General features: G+C 39.8%; 1 protein-coding gene across 1 annotated transcript in view; it reads right to left on the bottom strand.

Annotated features, from left to right (window-relative positions):
* Window positions 1–15,672, bottom strand: part of rimbp2a (RIMS binding protein 2a) — a 70,973-nt gene that overhangs the window by 35,280 nt on the left and 20,021 nt on the right. The gene's annotated exons all lie outside the window — the stretch shown is intronic.

Raw genomic sequence — 15,672 nt, 5'->3', positions numbered from 1 at the left:
GTGGATCTTTTCTCTAAGATCCTGTCAGGAGGACAAAACCCACAGCTGCATACTGTCATCCTCCATTTGGTATGTGACTTTAGGAATGGAGAAGGAAAGCTGAAAAAGACAGGGGAATGGGAAGAAAGAGAGAGGGATGGGGAGGTAGATGAAGAAAATTGGGATTGTGAGAAAGAGCAACAGGAAGCAAGAAAACATTTGAGGGAGAAATGGGGGAAAAAAGAAATAAAGTGAGGAGAAAAAGATGCAACAAGGGTGTGCCAGAATGTTAGTCGAGTACTAAATAAGCAATCGGCTGCACAATGTCAGTAAACCCTCCAAGCTAAAGACGAGATTAAGTTGCAAACCACGTAAAAGGATTGAAAAGTGGTGTGCAGTTCCTGTCTGCTCTCTCTACATTCAGAAGTTGTCATCCCGCGAGTGCTGCAGGTACTCAAGCATTACATAATTACGCCAGACTCAAACTAGGCCAGCGCTCTCTTCCTATCACAGCACAGCACATTCAAGAGTGATTTTTACTGCGACTGTTCATATCCTGGCACGCAATACCACTTCACTGATACTGCTCATTGCCATGCTCAACCTCCAGACATTAAAATGTGGGTAAGTAATTCATAATAGCAGCCAGGCCTTTCCTCTTTGTCTTCAAGCAAAAAAACAACAGGAGTTAATGGTAGGTTTTCTTTTTCTAGTATGTCTAGCAGGATAAAATAGCAGGGTTTGGTTTTGAAAATATTGTCTCCAAATATAACACTTACTGTCTAGGTGATGTTTGAAAGAAAACTTTATGGTTTGCTTCCAAACTTTCTTGTAGTGAGCAATAGTTCTCCAGGCTTTCTGAAGGTCTTTCAAAGCTGGACAAGTGGAGACCATAGAAAGAAGAGGTTTTATAGAGAAATGAAACCAAATTTGAAATTTCTGTCTCAAATCATTGTCACTTTGTACGTAGAAGGTCAGGTAAGGTACAACAGTGAGTGTCTACAGCCATCTGTAAAACACAGTGGAGGCTCTGTCATGGTTTGGGGCTGCATTTCAGCCAGCCAGAATGCAAAAAAGTACCGTCAGAAAGCATCTGATTGACAGCAACTTCATTTTTCAGCATAACAATGATCCCAAACATACTGCACACTGCAGTAAAAGCATATGTGGATAGAAAAACACACAATGGAACGCTATCGGATGTGGACTGGCCTCCCCGGCGCCTGGACCTCAGCATTATTGAAGCAGTGTGGGATCATTCTGACAGACTTCAAGAAGTCTGGAGAACTATTCTTGAAGGCCGTTTAAAGAAATTTGAAGAAGCTGGGTGAGAGAGTTCAGGCTGTGCTAAGGAATAAAGGTGGTCATACCAAATATTGACTTTCAAGCTCTTTAGAATTGTACAAACTTTGATTTTGCCTTATATGTATATATGTATTTTTACTATGTGTATGTTTACACATGTATTTTGTTTTGTGTCAGTCTGCCAGATTGTCCACATCTATCGTATATTTCCACCATTGTGCTCTTGCATTTTCCCTCATGCCATTCTATCTTTCACTGGTTTGTTGTGCATTTCATTTTTTTGTTTGTTTTTGTTTTTTAGTTGTGCTTCTTGTTTTGATTACTCATTACCCTTTGGACTGCTTAGTGTAATAAAACTCAGTCTGTCTGCACTGGTGTTCCCTTTTGGTTCATGTTTAACAGTGCTACGTTACAGCATGTTGACACACTATTCATCAATGCACTATGCTCTCATGAACCTCACTGTTATGAAGTCCAAGCTTTGTATCAACTTCTGCAAGAGAAAAGACTGTAGAGCTCAGAGGTTTACGATCAAATTTGTCAGTACAATAAATCGACGAACTCAATAAACCCTGGCCAGGAGGAGGAGGGGAAAAAACAGACAAAGTGAGGGGCCAGCCAGATTCATTCATCTCTTTGTGTGCAGGCAGAGTGACAGCCAGGGATGTCAGAGAGACACAATCAAACCAAGACAGAGATAGAGAACAGACAAGGACAGGAAGACACAGAGACTGGTGAGTGAGTTCACTTGCTGCTGTTATTGTGCAACTCCTGTCGCCACATCACAGCCCTGCAGACTACAGTGGTTTCAGTGTACAGAACCACACCTAGCTACAGTAGCAGCTACAAATCCTTCTGCTTTCCTACTGTTAATTAAGCAGAAATGTAAAACCATGAGATGCCAGTCTCAGTCACACACCTCACTAAACCTCCAGAACATGTCATGGGAAGAGATGGAAAGGATGAACAGATAACTGGAAAGAAGACGGCAATGGAAACTCTAAACTTTTGCTCAACCTGTCAGGGAAAAGAAACAAAAGACAGAGAGTAATAAAGAACCACAGAAAGAAAGAGAATGACCTTTTAAAGGCTCCTTTTTATGGGCCTCAGGAATGATGTCTGCTTCTCCACTTCCTCCCACTTCCAGTGAATCACACATTCACAGCTCAGCTTAACACTCCATAACATCTTGTATACACACAGCTAAACTGCGAAGCCAAAGGACACACACATTTTCGTGCCAATTTAAACCTTCAATATCCACAAATAAACAAAGAAATCTGGTTTGATGATATGAAGGATATGGAAATGTGGCGTACTCATAAGAAAAAAGCAATTTAACAGGAATTTAACAGCGGTGACATCTGTGCAAAGCAAGTGAAAGTGTAGCGTGCATGTGTGAATCTTGAAATCTCAGTTCCATATGTGTGTGGAGAGAGACTGAATTGGCTAAAGGGAGATGCATTTCAGTCTGTATTTTCTCTCTGCCTACCACACACACACACACACACACACACACACACACACACACACACACACACACACACACACACACACACACACTGATACACAGACTTCCCCTTCCATCACCATAATTATCATTCTGTCCCTTAAACCACAAATTTAGCTACTGACCCCACCTTAGCTCACTGCTGCCAGCCTTTCACCAAGTCCCAGAATGTTGTGTGCATTATTTCACTTCAAACCAAAGTATTTGTCTATAATACTTTGTGTAGGAGCTTCATAATAGTATAATTTTCTTCAAATGGTTCACACAAACAAATGAATTTTCACCTTATCCTAAAGACTGGAAACAGACAGAAACAACTAGCCTGGATCTGTCCAGCTAGACAAGCTGCTTATACCTCTTTTCACCCTGTTTTTTAAACAAAACAATACTGTAAAAAGTTGTGCAGTTTATTATTTTGTGATGCGGATTCCACTGTGTTTTGAACTAGACCATAAGGTTATCTTTATATGACCATTAAGGTGCCCTTTTATGAAAAATGTCTTTTGTTCTGCTGCATGTTGTTGACCTGATGATGCAGGATACAGCAGAGTGGCTTAAAAGTAGTAAAACTCACTGGACAATTTATTAGGTATACCATTTCAACTGCTCGGTAACACAAATATCTTATCAGTCTATCACATGGCAGCAATTAATGTATTTAGGCAAGTAGATGTGGTTGAGATGGCCTACTGAAGTTCAAACTGAGCATCAGAATGGGGAAGAAAGGTGATTTAAGAGACTGTGAATGTGGTGTGTTTGTTAGTGATAGATGGGCTGGTCTGAGTTTTTCAGAAACTGTTGATTTACTGGGATTTCCCCACACAACCATCTCTATGGTTTACAGAGAATGGTCTGAAAAAGAGAAAATATCCTGTGAAAATGCCTTATTGATCAGAGGAGAATAGCCAGACTGCTTTGAGCTGATTGGAAGGCAACAGTAACTCAAATAACCACTTGTTACAACCAAGGAGAGCATCTCTGAACACATTGAACCTCAAAGCGGATGGGCTTCAGCAGCACCAAAGCTAGGCAATACAGGCTTGGAAAACCATTCCCGGGTTGGATGAGTCTTGATTTCTGCTGCAACATTGGGATGGCAGGTCAGATCCCTCCAGCCTTGCATCAACAGTTCATGTTGGTGGTGGTGTAATGGTGTGCGGCATATTTTCTTAGCATACTCAGGGCCACTTAGTACCAACTGAGCAGCATTGAAATTCCACAGCCTACCTGAGTATTATGCTGACAATGTCCATCCCTTCATGACCACAATGTACCCATCTTCTCATTGGTGCTTCCAGCAAATTAACATGTCACGTGACAAAGCTCAAATCATCTCAAACTGGTTTACTGAACATGACAATGAGTTTGCTGTACTCAAATGGACTCCACATTTGATAACCGACAAATCTACAGCATTTGTGTGATGCTATCCTGTCAATATGAACCAAAATCTCTGAGGAACGTTTCCAGGACCTTGCTGAATCTCTACTGCAAAGAATTAAGGCAGTTCTGAAGGTACAAAGAGTCCAACTTAGTACTAGCAAGAGTCTGTATTATATGATGATGTACTTACTTGGATTGAAACACACTTGGATCTAAACTGGGTTAAATATGAAAAAGAAAAATGTCCTGGTATCAATCACACAGCACACTCAGCTTTGTTTAATGAAAAATGAATGTACCTTTGTCCTCATCGCTGCTTTTTAGCAATAAAGGATTTAAATCCTACATTTATTTAATTTCAATTTATTTAAGGAAATTTTAAATCTTTCAAAGTGGGAAGATGTCAGTTTTTAATAGAACAGTCATTAACTGAAATTAATTGCACCATTCAAATATAATTTGCAAGTTAATATAGGATTATATGAATGCGATCTTAGAGTTGCTGAATTTAGAAAAATACATTTTGGATCATAATAGTAATATTAAATGCCACAAAATAATATTTGAGAAAATAAACCAGCAGATGATGCATTTCTAATAGAGACTTGATGGGGGATGAAATCATGATTGCAGAGATTTGTGGGATAGGTGCTCCTGACTCTAAATAGGATTCTTGTGGGTAGAGGATTGCTGCTGTTTCCCCAGGAGAATTGTCATTAATTAGATGTCATGGAGGAAACACTTTGTTCCACTTAACTGTGGGTGGAAAGACACACTGACAACATCTGCCATTGTTACTGTGAGCAGAAAGTCACAGAGATGTACCCGTAATAGGTAATTACTACAGAAATGACCTTCACATACAGTACATTTCTTTTAATAGTGACTCCAAGTAAAATTTGAAAGGAAGTTCATGACTAATTAGGTTTGTGAGATTAAATTCTCCTCACTGTGGACAAAAATTTGTATTTTAATACAAATTTTTACAACATTTTCCCGTCTGAAATAGATAATCTCTCCTGTGTTTAAGATAGATAAAGTGTATCTCTCGCGGCATCCGATTATCTCAGTCCTCTTTAAAATTCTGTGATACTGTAAACAGATTACTTCCACTACTTCTCTTCCTTAAACTTCATGCTACCATCATGAGTGGGATAATAGGATGGCTACAGTCAATATATCTATGCATATAGTTGTTCCTAACAACTAAGTGTGTGAGAGAGAAATTGTTCTGCACATGTGGTTAGTGAGTGGACAAATTGGTAATGTTATATTCCCACTAACAACTGCTGCAAGAAAGTCCAGTTCAGCCCTGTCTGATGGCTTATGCAATCAGGACCATGGACAGCTCCTTAGCTTCCATGGACAGCTCCTTAGTACTGCAGTACAGCGCAAACACTCTGAAAATGACCCAGAGACTGTAAACTGTCTTTTATCTTCTGAGCATGAACATAATTTATAAAACAGAACAGGTGGTTTTGCTTGTTTGTATATACTTAAGGCTAAAATCTAAATTATTTATGGGCACCTGGGTGGCTCAGGGGTGGAGCAGGCAACCACATGTATATGCCACTTTGCGGTGTGGGTGGCACAAGCCCGAGTCCCTGCTTGTTGCCGATTTGCCCACGTCTTCTCCCGTATCTTTCCCCCATTTCCTGTCTCTATACTGACAATAAAAGCTGCTGTGGCCAAAAAAATTTTTTAAATGTAAATTATTTAAACATATTTGAAATAACATATGTAAACTTAATTTAAAAACAAATTCCATTTGAGCTCATTCTTGAAAAACTTCTAAAAGCCTGCAAATATTTTACATCAGTATGTAGGTGTGCAACATTAGACAAAGGCAAGCCACCAGTTTTACCCTATTCCACTGATAAACAATTGTGACATAGACCTAGATGATAGAGTAGCATATCAATGCACTGACAAAGACAGAGAAGAAGACTGTAAATTATGGTATAGCAAAGTGGGATTAAAATATACAAAAAGTCATGTTTGGAAATGTTCTCTTGAAGTCCACTTAGCAAAGTGAGAGTTGAAAGTTGAGAGTTGAGTTGTTGGGCATCAAGGGTGCACACAAATTTATAGCTGGCTGTGTCTCAGGTGGTAGAGCAGGTTGTCTACCAATTGGAAGTTCGGTGGATCAATTCCTGAGTCCTCCAGTCCACATGCTGAAGTATCCTTGGTCAGGATACAAACATTAGAAAGTGCCTTGGCATAGATAAAAAGAACTGTGGTAGAATGTGGGTGAGACTGGATGAATGACACTTGCAGTAGAAAGCACCATGAGTGCTCAACTGAGGAGTGTCAGTCCATTTACCACAGTTGAAAATGTTGTACTGTATTAATACAACTGTGCTTCATGCACCAAAAGCGTATTTGAAACAAAAGAAAACTTTTAAAACACAATTTATGTGATCATTCATTACAAAGCACATAGCTACAACATACCCAAAAGAGAGCACATTCAAGGTTAATGTTAACTTTAAGACAGTTATACATTGACACCGTATGTCCCCACTTAAGGAATTGGTTTTGAAAAGCCGGGACATTTTGGAGGATTTATTGTGTAGCATTAGCAGGGTTTACACTTCAGCATAAAAGATGATATATAACACAGACTTTGTCCTCTGAAGGGCTTAATAGGTGTTTGCCCTTTCATGAAAGAATGTGTGACTTCAATCCCACTTGATCTTCAGCCAAACATTAACTTCCTTGGCATAATGTAGTAAGTCTCAAGAGCATTTTGAGATCAAACACTTATAAAGGTGTTAATACTGTGTATTATCTGGTTTACATGGCTTGGTAGGTGTAACATAACAGCAACCAGTTTATAACTGATGCACAGTGCATTCACGAGAAATTATTTGCTTTAACATTTAACACAAGTAGTGTTCATGTGTGTTATTTTATTAGCCCATCGGATGAAGACTGCAACATTTTGCATCACTCATTTATTCTTTTTGTTTAGCTGTTGTTATGGCAATTGCACTGTAATATTATTAGATTTAAAAGCGAGTATAAAAATGTGTGTTTCTACATGTCAGTTTCACAGCACTTTCAGCTGATTCCTCTAACCTGTGCCGCTGATTACGTCTCTACAAGTGCCTCATTCATTAAACATAATTGAGTAGCAAATCTAGTTTTGAGAGTAGGGTGTAGGTACACTTGTGTTTATGTGTGAGCACTCACAATAAAACGTCACACAAGACCTATGAGGTCATTTCTTCTATTTGTAAATCGTGGACACAGATGGCGTGGGGTAATACCAATACAGTGAAGCGTGAGCTGAAGCATGAGCTGACGCGTGTGCACGCGTGTGTGCATGCAAGCATGAATGAGTTGCATAACTAGCATCTCCAGGCATATATTACCCTTAAGCCATTCTGCACCCACTGTGTCATAGTCCAGACCTTTCAACTGAATCCCACACATTTAAAACCCCTCAAAATAGCTCATGTGGCTAGAACTACCTCATATAATGAACACGCTCCATCACTTTAATATCATACATTCTCCTAACATATGATACACTCTGAGGAATTTTCACGCACATGTAAATAAAGGCTTGAAAGAAAATGTCTGAATATGAAATATGTGACTCATTCCTGCAGCTTTTAAAATGTGGATGAAATAGAGCTTGAATGGAACCCTGGCCTATATGTAGTCATAGACATTTAATTTTAACACAAAGAGTTCCACATCAAATCAAAGTGGCAATCAATTATGCATATTTATAATCCTCTTAGAGGGAAAAAAATTACAGTACAGTCTTTTGTGTTTAGGAAAAGCACACACCTATGGATCCTTCGGGGATATGCAGTTTAGAGTTTTGTTCACCTTTTGGGCAGAAATCAGACAGCTAATGTTCTGTCCAAACACTCGCACCATCAGCAGCACCATGAGACAATTCAGAGTTTTATTCGGGGAGAAAAGATAGGAGAGGCAGGGAGAGGCTGACGCTACAGTCAGAAGAGATTAACTTCTCCTCCACGTAGCAAACATCCTCACTCATGTCGCCTTTCAAGCTACTTTGTCACTTCTCTCCTTACTCCTTAAGCTCAGCTAAGATAATACTCTAAACTGTAGTATTTGCACTTGTTTATTTGTGTTACAGTGTTTGCTTTTGACTCAGCAGTAAACCAAAGTTGACTTTTCCATGTCAGACGTCTCAAGGTTTTAAGCCTGAGGCAAGGTAACAAGTAGGTACTGCTACTCACCAGCAGGGCCTCAGTTCCCCAAATTTGCAACAGCTATCAGGCCCCTCTACTGTGAAACCAGCTCCTGGGCTGAATTCAGAAGACAGACACCCTCTCTACTTTTAATATTCAGCTTAAAACTTTCTTTTTTTGACAAAACTTATAGTTAGGGTTGGATCAGATGACCCTGAACCATCCCTTAGTTACGCTGCAATAGGCTTAGGGTGCTGGGGGGCTTCCCATGATGCACCGAGTATTTCTTCTTCACTCACATCTTTTCACACTCTCTGTGCTTATACACCACTACTGCATTTAATCATTCATAATTATTAAACTCTGACTCTCTCTCCCATAGTTTGCCTTTTGCTGTCTCTCTCTCTGTTCTCCTCTCTTTCCCTTCACACCCCAGCCAATTGTGGCAGATGTCTGTCCCTCCCTGAGCCTGGTTTCTTCCTCTTTAAAGGGAGTTTTTCCTTCTCACAGTTGCCAAGGGCCTGCTTGTACAGGGCCGTCTGATTGTCGTGGTTTTTTTCAAATTTTGTAGGGTATTTACTCTACAATAGAAAAGCACCTTGAGGCCACTGTTGTTGTGCATTGGCGCTATATAAATAAATGTACTTGAAATGAATAAGCTACATTTTCCTAAATCATATTGTGTTCTTGTCCATTAATTTTAACACATTTCCCTAACCAAACCATATGACATAACTGTGACAGATGCATCAGTTTGCTGCAGCTTAAAAAAAATGATTAAGAAACTTTGGGCATAGACTGCTTGCACTTGTTTTAACTAAAGAAACGCAAAACAGGAAGAGACAGAGTGACAGAAAAATCAGTTCTGCAATGTTTGATGTAAGCATGTTTTAAGCTTTAATATTACGCTATTTAGCCAGTTTTCTTTTTTTTTCTGTATCATGCCATGTATCTTAGAGTCACAGCTATAATTACGACCTAACTTCGGTCACAAAAGCTCTTAAATTTTCAGGTGGAGAGCCAAAAATTAAAAATATGTAAAGGGACCTTTAATGTAAGAGTGAGTAGCAGTCACAGTTTCCAAAAGTTTACCAAAAATAGGCACTGGAAGCACAAACTGATAGCAATCCTGAAGTGCATTCATTCTGAAAATGATCTGGACAGGGCAAATGGAAAAAGAGTGAGCCCAGGTGTGCAAACTCTGAACTATATGTTATGCAGGAGTGATCCAGCTGGACAGAACATGCACAGCCCTCCAGGGAAAACTCTAGCTTCCCTTAAGAGTGCACACACACACCCCACAGGAAACATTAGGACATGGGAGTGTGCACACTGAAGTGCGTGTGTGGTATGTGTAAAAAATGTGGAAGCAGGCAGTAAGAGTGGAATCAGGCCCCACTGACATGGGCAGTAAGGCTTCAAGTCGCACTTATGACATAACACATTTGATGTGAACATGACCTATTGTTCCCTCGAGCCATACAGAGAATATCAGAGGGTTAGAAAATAAGTTCTAAGGAACATCAGTGTAATGCTAATGAGGAGCCCAGGAGCTGGTTAGGGATTACATGTGCTTGGATGGAACTTAATGCTCACATAATGCTTGGGTGGACCTTCATGTTCAGAATAGAAAAATGCACACACACACACACACACAACAGACACACACACACTCTCACACAAACACAGACAAGCCAGCACATAAATGCTCAAGCACACACAAATTTAAAAAACTCTCTCGCACATATATACACACACGGAGCACGAGGCGAAGGATGCACATGCTTAAACACACATGCTTCTACGTGTGAATTCAGATGCACACTCATAAGCAACACCCACAGACACACACTCACATGACCCCAATCTGCAGCAAAACATACCACATAAGTGCTAAATAATTTAGATCTGACCCCATTGCGCAGTTGCTAAAATGTACAGTATGCTTAAAATACATTAACAGAGCCTTAGCACAGGTTTCCTCACCACTGTTTCATGTGGAGGTTTAGACCCATTACACATACAATATATTTGGAACAGCGTGCATTGTATAGGTATATGTAAGGTACTATATATCATGTGCAGATGCTTTGAAATCCTGCAAACCAATTTTTGCAGTCACACTAATGCAGGTTTTTTCCTTTGTCAATAGAGCTTCAAATTCATTGTATTTTAGTTTTTACCTACTGTTCACTGCACAGTGAAGCTCTTGAGTACATTTCTGACCACAGAGTATGCTGCAGAACCATAAAGTCAGAGTTTACTGTCTCAAAATTTTGAATTTTTTTTGAAATAAAGGAATGTCAAGCATTAAACTGACTTGACTCCTAAACTTTGGAATGACTCTTAGCAATGCTTTTGTGACTGATTAACATTTGCCTCTGATTAATCTTAGTAATCCTCATGCTTGTTATTATTTAGGATATAACTAGTTATTTGTGAATTGCATTTGCAGTGAAGAATATTATCGAAATCTTTTCTTAGTGCAGGGACAGACTAAGTCTTTCTCCTATGTTAGTAGTGTGCAAGCCACCAGATGGTTGATTTTGTGAGCAGAGCAACAAAAGAGCTGCAGTGCAGCATGGGACAAAGAATTAGCACTGCTGCCGCTACATTTAGCCTTTAAACAAAACATGCAAAGCAGCACTTAAAACTCCCCTGGACTTCCGCCTTGTCACAGCTGTTTTAGAGTACACGATGAAAAAATATATATAAAAAAACACTCACATCTGAGCGAAAACAGCACATCTGCTTCACACCACTGAGTTATAAACATGGTCTCGGGGCTTTGATTTTACTGCATAAGAACAGACTGATTTGCATCTGTTGATTTCACCAAAAATATATTTAGGATTCAGTGACAAAAAAAAAAAAATCAAATGTTACAACTGCTCGTGTAACACAACGTGGTAGATATGACTGAGTCCTAAGTCTCTGCTGAGCAGGACTCAGTGTCACACAGCAATAGGTGACACTTACAGAAGCACAGGTCCTGTCATGTCATCTATATCCAAACAGGAGTGCCTGTCTGACATTGTGTACTTCTCTATCCCTCCTTCCTCCTTCCAGGTGCCCTTGATGTTCAGTTCACTGAAGGCTTCTGTCCTATGTTTAATCATTCAAGCCTTTCCAGACACACGACACTAGGGACTAAATGAAAAATAGGAGAAGAACGGGTAAGAGACAAAAGATCGAGCAGTGATAGAGGTGCAAGACAGAAGCCATTTGGAATGTGAAAAAAACATTTTTGAGGGTGCTGAAATATTACACTCTTATATTAGTAAGAAAGTGAAATATATAATAATGGGTCGATTCTAATTAAAAATGATTTATTGCAATCTGTGTCTGATTTTTTTTTTAAGCTGACCTTCCCTAAAAAATATATTGTTTAAGTAGTAATATTGATTATTACTGATGGAAAACAGTGATTCCAACTTACCGCCTTAAAAAAAAGGAGCTGTGAAATGAAACTATCACTGCTCACAACAATTGTATAATGAAAATTTGTGGTCTGGACAATGCATTAGTCACTGTGCATTAGTAGAGACATGTCCCTACTGCTCCTACTAAATTCTAAGCCCTCTCAATCAATCAGTCAGTCAATTAGTTGTGTAATGTATTGAGAAATATTGGATAGACTGCCCAATTTCCTTTAGTCAGCTAAAGTTGTTAAATGTAGTTCCTGTTTATTCAAAACACAGGCTGAAATATACCCAAACAAAATCAACTAAATAGATACCGTAGGTTAAGTTTTACAGTGTAAGTGTAATCAAGACAGTATTAAGAGAAAGAGAGAAGACAGACTGGGAGAGAAGCATATAATCAGAAGAGAAAGCAGCCTGAAGAGACCGAGAAAGGTGGAAAAGAGGGAGACGACAACATAAAAAAAAAAACTTACAGGGCACAGTGGGGGGACAGTTAGTGATGTGGAATTAACAGGCTTTTATCGGTATGTTCCTTTGCCAAAGGGCTCACCTAGCCTGACGGTGTCACACTGGGATTATGTAGCAATACAAAACCAGACAGGCCACAAAATTAAGTTTTTTGAAAGTGAACCTTTAGCTACCCTATCCTAGACATACGCCAAAAATATGAACAGCATCGTATAACTTGGCTCAGGGTCACAGAGGCTTTTAGGAATACTATCCAGAGGACATCTACACTTGTCCTTAAATGATTCACAGTAAAAGTGATGTAGATTTCAAAGATCTCTAAGCAGTAAATCTTGAGTATCTGGAAAAACAACTACAACTGGATTAATTTTATTACCTGATTATGTCACCAGAGTGAACACACTGACACTAAGTAAATTAGTTAAAAAGCAGCTAAAGTGAATCACTGCTCAAGTACAAACCTGAAACTACTTGTTTCATGAGATGGGATATAATTTTTTTTTAAAAGAAGCAAACAGACTCCTTGCATGACAAAACAAATCAAGCACTACTCATTCTATATTATTCTGTATTTCGACTTCAGAGACATCCATTTTCTACTGATATTTTTTTTCTTTCTCCCTTCTCACTTTCCTCCTCTGCCCCACCCTCCTGCCTCTGCAGTACTCTGTGTCTTTCCTTTAACATAACTTCTGTGTATCTTGAAATGCTGCCCGAAAAGGCTCCTTTATTGCTTCTATCTCTGCTTCCCCCCACCTCCCGCTGGCTGGGTGACAACACTTATGCCTTGTATGCTACCAATCAATACAGCGCTCGCTCATATTCGGGCTTCTGGAGGTACACATGTTGCATGAACATACACAACACAGATAGGAGTGAGGGGACGGTTTATGGGGTTGCTATAGAAACTGCTCTCTTTCAGGTATGGTATGTCAGGATGAAACAAAAGTAGCAATGAACTATCACATGCAACATATTTAATGCACTATGAACTGTCTGACTGTGAGCCTGCACACAAGCACTGCAAACAAAAGTGTTCCATACTACTGCACAGTAAGTCTCCACAGGTATAAGATATGTAATGTCCAATACAAAAAATGATAAATAAAACATGATCTGGAATTCCAGTAATACAGCCTCTTCATTTATAATAAAGCAAAATTGTGCCAGAGTGTGTATAAAGGCATGTAGTCTAGAATAAATTTGATTGTATGTCACGTCTGCTGGCCTACACTGTCTTACTCTGTTAGTAGATGCATAAAAATTGATATGTGCTGCCACACCCCTTCAAGGCTGTGACTATAGGGATTATTGCACTCCCTGTATGTCTGGAGGAACATTTTGATTAGTCAAGGAGGCTGTCTTTTGGCTGCCAGACTCCCTGATTATCTCGAGAGAGAAGCAGGAGAGAAAATCAGTTCTAAGACTGAAAACACATGTTTCATTTCCCCTGTCTTCTTTCCTCTATCTCTCTCCTTCTTGCCCTCTGGCATCTAACTGAATGTCGGTTGGCAATGCCGACCGGCCTGCCGCATGGAGATGAAGAAGCAGAAGGAAAAGAAAATAGGGAAGAATAGTGCGAAAGGAGCAAGGCTGGGAGGATACAAATTTTTACTTGCAGAAACTTGTTTTTGTATCCTCGCAGGGCACAGAAAAGGCAAAAATACTGTACACCGACAACAAAAGTGATGCCAACTGTATACAACAAAATGTAGTAAAATAAGACTGTAGCAAAGCTAACAGTACAGTATTCCTCCACTGGTGTCTCACCCACCCACGCAGCCATATATTCAAACATATGCAAGGTGGAGGCATATAACCCCTGAATATTCAAACCTGCAAGCACAGTGACTTGTTCTTAGCATGCACATACAGCATCGAACACATTTCCAAAAGAGCAATTACAAAATTTGCTAAGTGGCCGGCAGTGTAGCGATAGCTCTCATGTCTGTCTGTGTGTAGATGGGCCAAATCTCTGTGAAATGCTCTGTGCATTTAATATGAGATTACAAGAAGCATTCTACTTTCCATGAAGTTCTTTGCTTGTAGTCATATTGTCTTCATATTTAACTGTAACTAGAACTTTTACATAACTGTTCCCATTCATTTTAGTTGTTCACTCTCAGGTAGATGTTTTACTTGCTTATAACCTACACAAAAGTACAAGAATAAAGGTGGACTCCCACCTTTATTACTCAGTAAATATGCCACTTACTGTTGACATTTTTGCACATAAATGAAAACAGTTTCATATAGTCTGAGGTGAATAATCTGAATACTTAGTCTATCCTTGCTATCATAAACTGGTGGCCAAAATATAAGAAACATCACACTGTACAAGGTAGTGCAGTTCAATAATCCCTTAATCTACAACCACCCAAAATGTCAGCTGAAATAACACCTCTCTCAAATATTATAGCTCATATGAAGGCAGAATTTATTGCAAGGCTACTGTATTAGACTGTAAACCATTTAGCCAGTGTAGGTAAACTAGGAGTGTACGCAGTAGATCGCTTTGCCAAACACTCACAGATACATTGAGACCTTTAGTGAGAGACTTTCCTGATGTGGATAAACAACCAGTGCAAAGCCAGCATGATTCAGCCATGAGTGGGTTAATATTCATCACCAACACCTGGCAACCTCTCAGCAAGCAGCAACCAGGAAAAGCTCAGGTTACCGGAACCAACAACACCAAGGCACACACACAGACACGCACAAAATCAAATATGTAGCACCGCCTGTCTCTCTAGCTGTACTTCTCAGTGTCTATAGATCTTGTTTTACACATAATTCTTATATAAGCACACAGTGAAAAGATGATTTATTCATTATTCATAATTTGACAGCAGACAGAAGGCAGCATCACTCTTTCAGAAATCCATGCAAACACACAGATGCGCATACTATCCTTATTGTCCACTAAGCACACCATTAGACCATACACTGTAACCCCACCCCTCACCCCTCCATACACACCCACACATCTCCAAACAGGTGGCTCTGCTTCAGCCAAGAACCAGGGAAGCTGGATGTTGCTTTCTTCTCATTACGTCCCAGAAGAGACAAAATGTACAAATCCTCCCCTCCTTTCTACCTCACTGTGCACATCTGTCTCCTCCTGCAGCAACTGCAACAGACAGGTTTTCCCCAGCTGCTGGGCTAAGCTAACCCGGTGCACTATATATAGGACTCAACAGAGCTAAATCAAACACAAACACACTCAAGCCAGTGATGCGGAGACAAACAGCAGCAGTGAAGAGAAAACAGAGTGGTGATAAAGGATTTGTATTTACCGTGTGTGCCGGCTAGCACATGAGCATCTTTAGTGAGGTGTCGCTTACTCCTTCTTCATCCTTGCTCTGATCTCCTCCCTTCTTCTGTGCTCTGTATGGGTGGGGAATTGTCAAACGGCTGCAGCAGCGGC

The sequence above is a fragment of the Archocentrus centrarchus genome, chromosome 12 (assembly GCF_007364275.1).
Source record: "Archocentrus centrarchus isolate MPI-CPG fArcCen1 chromosome 12, fArcCen1, whole genome shotgun sequence".
In the NCBI taxonomy this organism is placed as follows: Eukaryota; Metazoa; Chordata; class Actinopteri; order Cichliformes; family Cichlidae; genus Archocentrus; species Archocentrus centrarchus.
The sequence above is the reverse complement of the archived record's forward strand: the minus strand, read 5'-3'. Positions and strand labels throughout refer to the sequence as shown.